The 11,084-nt window shown below is 43.1% G+C and overlaps 1 non-coding gene across 1 annotated transcript; it reads left to right on the top strand.

Annotated features, from left to right (window-relative positions):
• TRNAG-CCC lies at window positions 2,906–2,977 on the top strand. The gene has a single exon. It is a non-coding gene; the product is annotated as a tRNA-Gly (tRNA).

Below are 11,084 nucleotides of genomic sequence, written 5' to 3'. Positions count from 1 at the left end.
CCAGACGTCCTGGAATGTGAAGTCAAGTGGGCCCTAGAAAGCATCACTATGAACAAAGCTAGTGGAGGTGATGGAATTCCAGTTGAGCTATTTCATATCCTGAAACATGATGCTGTGAAAGTTAGGTCATCTACTACAGCTTAAATGAAGTAATAGATTAAGCCACTTCCCTGGTGGTGCAGTGGATAAGAATCCACCTGCCAATGCAGGGGACATGGGTTCAGTCCTTGGTCTGGAAAGATTCCACATGCTGCTGAGCAGCTAAGCCCATGCACCACAACTGCTGACTCTCATACTAAGCCTGTGAGCTACAACTACTGAGCCTGCGTACTGCAGCTGCTGAAGCCTGTGGGCCCTGGAACCCTTGCTCCACAACAAGAAGTCACTGCAATAAGAAGCCCATTCACTGCAACTAGAGAAAGCCAGCACAGCAACTAAGGCCCAGCATAGCCAAAAATAATTATTAATAATAAAAAAAATAGATTACTTAATAAAAATTGACAACAACAAGAGTTTCTATTACCCTATGGTCTATCATACAATAGGGCTGGAGCTTATAAACAGACTCAGTGTTTTCTACTTGTTTTATGCATTCTTTATTAAATATTTTAAATGCCTAGGCTGTGGCCTGCCTGCTAGGCACTGAGATTCAGACAGAAATTATTCTCATCATCAGGAGAAAAACAGTATTCATTTTAGACGTTCCTAGCAAAACTGGTAGCTCTTTGGAGGAACACATGATCTATATTCCCATTTGCATTCTGCACCCCCTGCCAGGTAGTTGGGAACACACATTCAGTGCTTGCAGCATAGATGCACTAAAAAATGAAAAAAGGTCTGGGAGAAGTCCTCAGTTTCCTGAAAGTCTGTCTCCCCGATTAATCTTCAGGTTGGCTTGAATAAAATTTTCCATTTCTTTCTCAAGAAAATAAAAATAAAATAAAATAAGGTCCAAGGCATGCTTCAGGTGGAAAGACCCCTCAAGGTCTTCACTGGGTGGGTAACTTTTGTTGCCAGCAATCAGAGAGTGGAGGAGGACTCCTCGAAAGACCTTGGCCTGGATACAGATCTTCCTCCTCTTGTCTCCTCAGGGAACTTACGTCTTTGCAGAGACTTATTTCAGCATTTTCAGGCACCTGTCACCAAGCATGGCATCCCAGGACAGGACCCTGTACAATAAAGTGTGCCGCAAGTTTAATCCCAGAACCCCCTTCAACATTGCACAAATTAGAACTTTGGTTTTTTTTTTTTTTTTTTTTTTTGGCTGAGTTGGGTCTTAATTACAGCATGTGGGATCTTCGCTGGATCATATGGAATCTTTTGTAGTGAACCATGGACCCTCTGGGCTTCCTTGGTGGCTCAGATGGTAAAGAAACTGCCTGTAATGCAGGAGACACAGGTTCAATCCCTGGGTCAGGAAGATCCCCTAGAGAAGGGAATGGCTACCCACTTCAGTATTCTTGCTTGGAGAATCCCATGGAGAGAGGAGCCTGGTGGGCTACAGTCCATGGACTTGCAGAGTGGGACAACTCTGAGTAAGCAACTAACACTTTCAAATGGACTCTAGTTGTGGCTCGAGGGTTCTGGAGCACAGAGGCTCAGTAGTTGTAGAGTGCAGGCTCAGTTCCTCTGGGGCAAGTGGGCTCTTAGTTCCCCATCGGGGTTGAATCCAAGTCCCCCACATTGCAAGGCAGATTCTTAACCACTGGACCACAAGGGAAGTCCCAGAACATTTTCAAAAAGGTGTTTATGCTTATCTTTCACGTCCTTTCTTGACTCACTCTAATTTTCTACCCTGAACCTATGTTACCTGCATATTTTTCAAGTTAAAAATTAAACAGTCCTCATGATGCCTCTTACAAGAAGCCTTTCCTGACTATTCCTTCATCTCCTCATGGTAGGTTTGGTTCCCTTTTCTTAGTTTCCATGGTACCCATGCTCACCCCTAGCATAGGACTTACCATAAGTCCTAATCACTTGCCTCCCCCTTAGACTGTGTTTTCCTTACGGCAGGTGCTGTGCCTTTTACAACTGCGTCCCTTGGGCCTTGACTGGGCCCTGGTACACAGAAGGAGTGTTTCTCTTTCCACCTCCCCTAACTGTCCTGCCTTTAACACCCACCCAGACCAAAGAAGACCTTCCTTTCAATCAACTGATTGAGTAAACTTTATTGCCAACAGTAAGAAAATGAAGGGGGAACAATCTCAAAAGTCCATTGTCCTGGGATCCAGGGTTTCCATTTCCTGTCTTCCTAGGGAACTTGCCCCTCACACATAGACAAGTTTTACTAAGCCTTGAGTACCCAACACTATGAAATGAATGTGAGATAACAAGGATTCCTGAAGGACTTTGTTGGCATGGCCATCTTGGGAATGCTGGAAGTCAAGGACCCTGGGCATACTATTTGGGGAAGAGCTGTATTGCTCAAGAATTAAAGGTAAAGGACAGGGAGGCAGAGAGCTAGGAACTAGACCTAGAACTTCAGACAAGATGTAAATTGGAGGGTGGAAAGGCAGATAAGTCAGGAATTTCTGTTTTGGGAAACAATTGATAGAGGAGGAAAAGAGCACCAAACTAACACCAAACTTAACAGGCATTCAGTTAAATATGGGCTTCCCTTGTGGCTCAGCTGGTAAAGAATCCGCCTGCAACATGGGAGACCTGGGTTTGATCCCTGGGTTGGGAAGATCCCTTGGAGAAAGGAAATGCCACCCGCTCCAGTATTCTGGCCTAGAGAATTCCATGGACTGTATAGTTTTTATACCTTATACATTTTATAGTTTTTATACATTAAATATGCTCAGCAGAAAGGAAGACAGAAAGAGGGAAAGAAGCAAAAGTAGGAGGGGGTGGAGAAAGAAGATACAAGAGAAATAACCACTTAAATTATATAGGTTTTGGGACCTCCCTGGTGGTCCAGTGGTAAGACTCTGCACTCCCAATGCAGGGAGCCTGGGTTCAATCCCTGGTCAGGGAAAGTGATCCTGCATGCTGTAACTAAGACCTGGCATAGTCAAATAAATAAATAAAAATGTTTTAAGGAAAGAAAAAAAACAGAAAAGAAATAATCAGTAGGCTTAAAAATAAATGATACAGGTTTGTGTGTGTGTGTTAGTTGCTCAGTCATGTCTGACTCTTTGTGACCTCATAGACTGTAGCTCACCAGCCTCCTGTGTCCATGGAATTCGCCAGGAAAGAATACTGGAGTGGATTGCCATTCCCTTCTTCAGGGAATCCTCCTGATCCAAAGACAGAACCCGGCTCTCCTGTATTGCAGGCAGATTCTTTACTATCTGAGCCACCAGAGAAGGCCATGTAGGTATTTATATTTCATTAATAAACAGGGGATCCTACCCAACGTTCCACTCAGTGCTATTCGAGAAGAGTTTGAGAAGGGAAAATTGACATATACTTTACTTTTAGTGTACTGGAACTCAGCTTTGACTGCACTTGAATTACCAGGGGAGCTTTTATTGTTGTTCAGTCACTCAGTTGTGTCCGAATCTTTGTGACCCCATAGACTGTAGCACTGGGCTTCCTTGGTAGCTCAACTGGTAAAGAATCCACCTGCAATGCAGGGGACCCTGGTTTGATTCCTGGGTCAGAAAGATCCTCTGGAGAAACGATCCAGTATTCTTGGGCTTCCCTGGTGGCTCAGACCATAAAGACCTGGGAGACCTGGGAGACCTGGGTTCAGTCCCTCAGTTGGGAAGATAATCTGGAGGAGGGAATAGCATCCCACTCCAGTATTCCTGCCTGGAGAATCTCCATGGACAGAAGAGCCGGTGGGCTACAGCCCACGGGGTCGCAAAGAGTCAGACATGACCGAGCGACTAAGAACAGCACAGCACACAGACGGCAGCACACCAGGCTTCCCTGTCCTTCACCATCTCCCTGAGCTTGCTCAAACTCATGTCCATTGAGTTGGTGATGCCATCCAACCGTCTCGTCCTCTCTCAGCCCATTGTCCTCCTGTTCTTAGTCTTTCCCAGCATCCAGGTCTTTTCTAATGAGTCAGCTCTTCCCATCAGGTGGCCAAAGTATTAGAGTTTCAGCCTCAACAACAGTCCTTCCAATGAACACCTAGGACTGATCTCCTTCAGAATGGACTGGTTGGATCTCCTTGCAGTCCAAGGGACTCTCAAGAGTCTTCTCTAACACCACAGTTCAAAAGCAACAATTCTTCAGTGCTCAGCCTTCTTTATGGTCCAACTCTCACATCTGCACATGACTACTGGAAACACCATAGTTTTGACTATAGAGACCTTTGTTGGCAAAGTAATATCTCCGCTTTTTAATACACTGTCTAGCTTTGTCATAGCTTTTCTTAAAAAGAGCAAGGGTCTTTTAATTTCATGGCTGCAGTCACCATCTGCAGTGATTTTGGAGCCCAAGAAAATAAAGTCTGTCACTGTTTCCATTATTTCCAAGAGGGAAAAAAAAAAAATATATATATATATATATATATATATATATATATGTGCGTGTGTGTGTGCGCACGTGTGTGTGTGTGTGTGTATGTGCCTGGATCCCATCCTCAGAGAATCTGATGTAATTAATTAGTTAGAGATACAGCCTGGGCATCAGGCTGGTTAAAAGCTCTCAAGAAATTTTTTGGTAAAGTACACATAACATGAAATTTACTGTCCTAACCATTTTAAAGGATGTAATTCAACACAGTACAGCCATCACCATCATTCATCTCCAGAACTCTTTCCTTGTAAAACTAAAACTCTGGACTCATTACACAATAGCCTTGGCAATCACCATTCTACATTCTGTCTCCAAGATTTTGACTCTTCTAAATACCTCACATAAGTGGACTTATACAGAATTTATCTTTTTGTGTCTGGCTTATTTCACCTAGCATAAAATCCTCAGAGTTCAACCATGTTGTAGTGTATGTCAGAATTTCCCTCCTTTTTAAGCCAAATAGTATTCCATTGTATGTGTGTAACATATTTTGCCTATCTATTCATCCATTTATGAACACTTTGGTTGTTTCCAAATTTTAACTATTGTAAATGATGCTGCTATGAAGATGGGTGTACAAATATCTCTTCAAGACCCTGCTTTCAGTTCTTCTGTGTGTCTGGATCCAGAAGTGGGATTGCTGGATTACATGGTATTAATAATTTGGGGGGAGGGAATGATCCTACAGGAAATCAGAGTTCTATCAGTTGAGGAGGAGATGAAGGCTGGGCAGACAAAAACAACAGGTGTCTAGTACTGAGGAGAGGAAGAACTCTGGAGTGGAGCCTTAGCATAGCCAACTGTGGAGCTGGAGTTCCAGGAAGACTGAGTGGGCCTTGGAGAATCAATCTCCGAAGTTATGATTTGGGCCCTTGATTTTCTCTTCACTGGTGAAGCCTGAGAACAAGAGCTCCACTGGAGAAATAGAGGCCCCATAATATATGTCATGGAACATTACTTGCCATAAACAAGAATTATGCCATTTGCAGCAAGGTAGATGGACTTAGAGATTGTTATACTAGTGAAGTAAAGCAGAAAGAGAAGGACAAATAGCCTATGATATCATGTATATGTGAAATTTAAAATGTGACACAAAGGAAGTTATTTACAAAACAGAAACAGACTCACAGACATGAAAAACAGATTTATGGTTACCAAAGGGGAAGCAGGAAGGAATAAATTGGGAGTTTGGGGTTAGCAGATATAAACACCTACCTATAAAACAGATAAACAGGGAGCTACTGTACAACAAAGGCAACTATATTCAATATCCTGTAATATATAACGAAAAAGAATCTGAAAAAGGATATAGATATATGAAATATATATATATGAAAGTGAAAGTATTAGTCACTCAGTTGTATCGGACTCTTTGCAACCCCATGGGCTGTAGCCTGCCAGGCTCCTCTATCCACAGGAATTCTCCAGGCAAGAATACTAGAGTATATCATTCCCCACTGATAATCAGGGTGCAAAAATTTTTATAGGCAGAGAGAAGGGCTACATTGCAGAAAGAGCACAGTCAGCTCTGATGGTCATCTTGAAATTGGTCATCAGAGTTGTGATCGGCATCCTCCTGATTACTTTCGGTACAGTTAATCTTCAGCTCCAGGGTGGATTTGTTCCCATTTCCGTGAGACCAGTTCTCTAAATTGTGGCACCTTATGTCATGGCTACAGTCTGGTTATTATGTAGTTAACTTCTCCCACCTGGTGGAGGTTCCAGTATGTATAAGACAGCTCACAGGATATGGCTCCAAATATTATTTATAGCCCTTGAGAAGGAACTAAAGGTCCTTGACTTTACTTACTGTCTAATCTATTATTGTTTTGTTCTGTTTGACTTTTCTTTGCTTCTGCATTTTCTCACTTCTCTGATTAAACTTATTCCTTGGCTAAATATTCCACAGACAAAAAAAAGGTTAAGGACATGGAGCCAAGGAACATAGGATCTTGTTCTGTTTTAAAATGAACACAACATTCTGAATCAATTGCACTTCAATTACAATAAATAAACAAACTACCTGGATGTTTAAAAGCTGATTTCAAAGGGATACAGGAGAAGAAACAACATGAAAGGTTCCTGGCCAGGAGGACATGCAGGGACTCACCAAAGCTCAAGGCAAGAGCTCTGCCACCTGCCCATGACAAAGAAGGTCCCATCCATTGGCGCAGGTGGATAAGGGCTGTGTTTTTAGCGCTCCCAGGTCACTAGCCACCAACTCACATAAATCCCACTGTGTGAGAGGTTCAGGGGTCTTGTCGAGGGTGGTTGCACTGTGATGTTGAATTGTGAAAAATGCAGAGCAGCAACAGTCCCGATCACAAAAGCAGAGCATCTTAGAGAAACTCAGGAGACTAGATGTAGGTGAAAGCTAGAGAAGTCATTCAACACTGGCGTGATTCATCTAGGAAGCTGTGACATTTTCTTCCTTAGATATCTTTAAATAGACAATGAAATAAATCTCCAGCTAAATATCAATTCCTAGATGTCTTTTCTAGGTGCTGCCAGTCCTAAGGTTTTTTATCCTCTTAAAAGCTGAAAAGTAAAAATAGAAATCAGGATGTGTCTTTCAATTATAGTTTTGATGCCTCTTTGACATATTGTATTAATTCCTGGCTTTCATATTCTGAAGCTTGGATGCTGAGATTGGAAGGATGAGTGGCTGTTATCTTTATTCATCAGTTTTTAGAAAGATCTGAACCCTTTGGGCACAGCAGTTAAGAAAAGCCCAGGAAATAGCAATATTAAATTCCAATCTTGTTTTACCCACTTCACTGTGGCAAAGCTCCTGACTTTTAAAAAAATATTTATTTATTTATTTTTATTTGGCTGATCCTAATATTTAGCTGCAGTGTGTGAGGTCTTTAGTTGTGGCATGTGGGATACAGCGTCCCAACCAGGGATCGAAATTGGGCCCCCTGCGTTGGGAGCATGGAGTCTTGGCAACTGGACCACCAGGGAAGTCTTGCTCCTGACTTATTTTTTTCCCTATAATTTTATTTATTTATTTTTGGCCATGCTTGGTCTTTGCTCCCCTCGGGCTTTCTCTAGTTGCGGCCAGCGGGGGCTACTCTCTGGTTGTAGTGCTCAGGCTTCTCATTGTGGTAGCTTCTCTCTTTGTGAAGAGCACAGGCTCTAGGGAACGTGGGCTCAGCAGCTGCAGCTCCCAGGCTCTAGAACACAGGCTCAGTACTTGTGGTGCTTGGGCTTAGATGCTACTCAATATGTGGGATATTTCTGGACCAGGGGTCGAACTCATATTTCCTGCACTGGCAGGTGGATTCTTTACCACTGAGCCACCAGGGAAGCCTCCTGACTTCTTTGAGTTTCATTTCTTTTTCCTTTCGATTCCCTACCTCTTCTTTTCCTATCACTTGCATATTTATCTTGATAAAACCGAAGCACTAATGATATCAGAGATATTAGTTTAATTTTTAATTATCTTTAAATGTGCCCAGTAGGAAAAAAATGCTTACCTTTCCCTCCTCTGTTCTATGGTTCTAACAGAATAATTCCCACTAATTTTATAGAATAATAATAAACTTACAGGGACTTCCCCGGCAGTGCAGTGGTTAAGACTCTGTGAAGACAAGGGGTGCAGGTTCGATCCTTGGTCAGGGAACTAAGATCTCATACGCTGCATGGCATGACTGGAAAAAAACAACGTATAAACTAATAATTCCCTTTAATTTTCTTACAAATAAACACAGCTGGTTGGAGAGAGGACTGGTGTAGAGAGTTTGAATCAATGCTGACCCAGAACTAAGAAAATAATTCAGAGTTCACACTATTAATTGTGAGTCAGTAAGTGCCATTTTCCTGAAAAAAACACTGGGAGTCGGAAAAAGAAGTCAGGGGAAATCATCCTGACAGAACCTTCCCTTTTCATTTTTGGCAGCGAGGGATGCAGGAATCCTAGGTCCTCAACCAGGGATCAAACCCAGGCCCAGTGGGAGCATGGAGCCCTAACCACTGGTCTGCCAGGGAATTCCCAACTGTCCCTTCCAACCCAAAGGTTTTTTGGCTCTCATGTTCATCTATTTGCACTTCTAACCCCTGCAGGTTGGCCCTTCTTGGGTAGTATGAAGACAGGGTCATCTGTCCTTTATCCTAAAGTACCATGGGTCTGAGCTGCCACCAGTTCAGGTATAGCCCCTCTTGTTAATTGCTGTCTCTTCAGCATCCGTGCAACATTGCACACCTAGTAGGCGCTCAGTAAGTACTGGTGAAATGACGTGAAATAATCAATGAATAAATGAATGACTAGAACCAGTGGTGTTTGCCTGCACTTGTTGCAGAATTGAGATGGTGGAGGCATCCACCCTTCTCTTAATGCTGAGTTTAGAGACCCCCCACAAGCAGGAAATTTAGGCCGGTATCACCCTTACAGACTTCCCCCAACAACCATACTCTGAGGGAAGTGATCAACCCTGGCTGAGCTGACGTGGCGGGTTGTCAGCCTGTGGTGTTTGCTCTTCTGATCCATCTGCAGAAACTCAGGCTTCCTCTCTCACAGCTGTGCTTTGAGGTAACGAGATGTCGCCACATTCTTCCTTTCTGGACAGCCTGTGGTGAACTGAAATCCTCCTTTCACTTTGAAAGCAGCTTCTTTGCAGCTCCTGCACGTCAGAAGCAGGGTAAGCATGCCTATAATACATTCACTCTTCCTATTGGCTTAGTAATTGTGTTTCCAGCCAGGCGACCATCACCTGATCCCAGAGGCCAGCCCCCTTTTCACCCAGAGAGGCCACCAGTGACTCAGATGTGGATCTGTTTTTCTGAAACCCCAAGGCAGATGGAGCTGTGGCCGGGCTGCTAGTGGGTGGGGCCCAGATGATCTGTGCTTCCTTTAACAGTTTATTCTGAGAGAACTGGCAGAAGCCAAAACGTGGAGATCAGAGACAGGCTGTGGGATAGGAGAGTATCCTCACTTTATCCTTTTAAACATCTCTCTGATGACTATCTCCCTCTTTGTTAAATCAGTGAAAAAACTGTCCTTTATGAGAAAACCTTTTTTTTTTTTTTTTTATTTGGCTGCCCGGTATGAGAGATCTTGGGATTCCAAGGTAGCACTAGTGGTAAAGAATCCACCTGCCAAGGCAGGAGATGCAAGAGACATGGGTTCCATCCCTGGGTTGGGAAGCTTCCCCTGGAGGAGGAATACTGGCAACTCCAGTATTCTTGTCTGGGAAATCCCATGGACAAAGGAGCCTGGCAGGCTACAGTCCTTGGGGTCACAAAGAGTCCAACACAACTGAGCATGCAACAACAACATGTGGAGTCTTCGTTCCTGGAAACCCACACTCTTGCTCCTTGCAGGGAAGCGTGGAGTCTTAACCACTGGACTGCCAGGAAGTCCTGCTTTCATAAGAAAACCTTGATCTTAGTTCTGAAAAGAAGGCAGGAAGGGTGGCTTCTACACACAACTCTGGGCTTGGAATTGTTTTTCTAAGTTAAAAGGCCAAGCACGTCATGAACTTGAATGTGTACCAGGTAGCCATACACAGTTCAGCAGGGAGGAGCAGAGATAACCCCCAAGTAAAGGTTCTTTGAGGATGGGAGAGAGAACCTTTTCTTGAAAGGGAACATTTCAAGCCTAGCAACCTTCTTACATGGAAGGGCGTCTTCCAAGCGCCTACTCAACGCTGGTCCAGACTTGATTGCATGGTATCGTTCTGTAGACATTGGGATTATTTCTCAGCCTGTGGCAATACCAGAGACTTTGTTTTTTCTTTTTGCTTTTCTATGATGGTTAAAGGAGGAAATGCTAATTGGGCCTCTGCAAAGCCAAAGCGTAGAAATAACCCAAACCACAAATAGAGAAGTCCTTTAGATGTAAACCCCAGCTCTTGTGACTGGTTCTTAGTTCATACCAAATTTCTCAGAGCTGTATGAGCCTCACAGGACTAAGCATTACTTACTTCTTTTCTAAATGCAAAAGGTGGGACTTCCCTGGCAGTTCAGCAGCTAAGATTCAGCGTTTCCACTACAGGGAGCATGGGTTCAGTCCCTGGTCGGGGAACTAAGATCTGGCATGTGGCTCTGTATGGCCAAAAATTAATAATAATAACAATAAAAATTAAATGCAAAAGGCCCTTTGTGCACATATACTAGGATAGAACCTTTGTACATAGATCTTTCTTGTCCTGAGAAACCAAATAAATCCTTATTTCATGAATGAAAGATGGGCATGGACTTGATCAGTTCCAGGGATGGTAAATTTGATTGCATCACTGAACAGAAATCGTGAGAACCATATCTACCATCAGGACAGACACAGAAGGTAAAAATGGAAATGAATTAAGATAAAGTCATCTGAAATGTACAAAATCATTATCTGAAAATACCAGCAAGAGATCTGGTCTTTAGAGTTTCCAGGAGAACTTAGCTAGGTTACCAAAAATTAGATTGCTTTCATATTAAACAACTAACTTCCTCACAGCAAATTTGCTTGATTTAAATATTCCTTTGAAAGTCTAAGAAGCTGACATCATAGCTAGGATAGCTATGAACCTTATGGTCAAAGAGGGAGTGGGAGTAGGAAGGAGCAGGCAAACCATTTCTTGCTCAAGGAAAAATGCTATTAGTCTAGCCCCAGACCAGAGACT

The sequence above is a fragment of the Capra hircus genome, chromosome 11 (genome assembly GCF_001704415.2).
Source record: "Capra hircus breed San Clemente chromosome 11, ASM170441v1, whole genome shotgun sequence".
NCBI classification, from domain to species: Eukaryota; Metazoa; Chordata; class Mammalia; order Artiodactyla; family Bovidae; genus Capra; species Capra hircus.
This window is presented reverse-complemented; position numbering and strand designations above follow the sequence as displayed.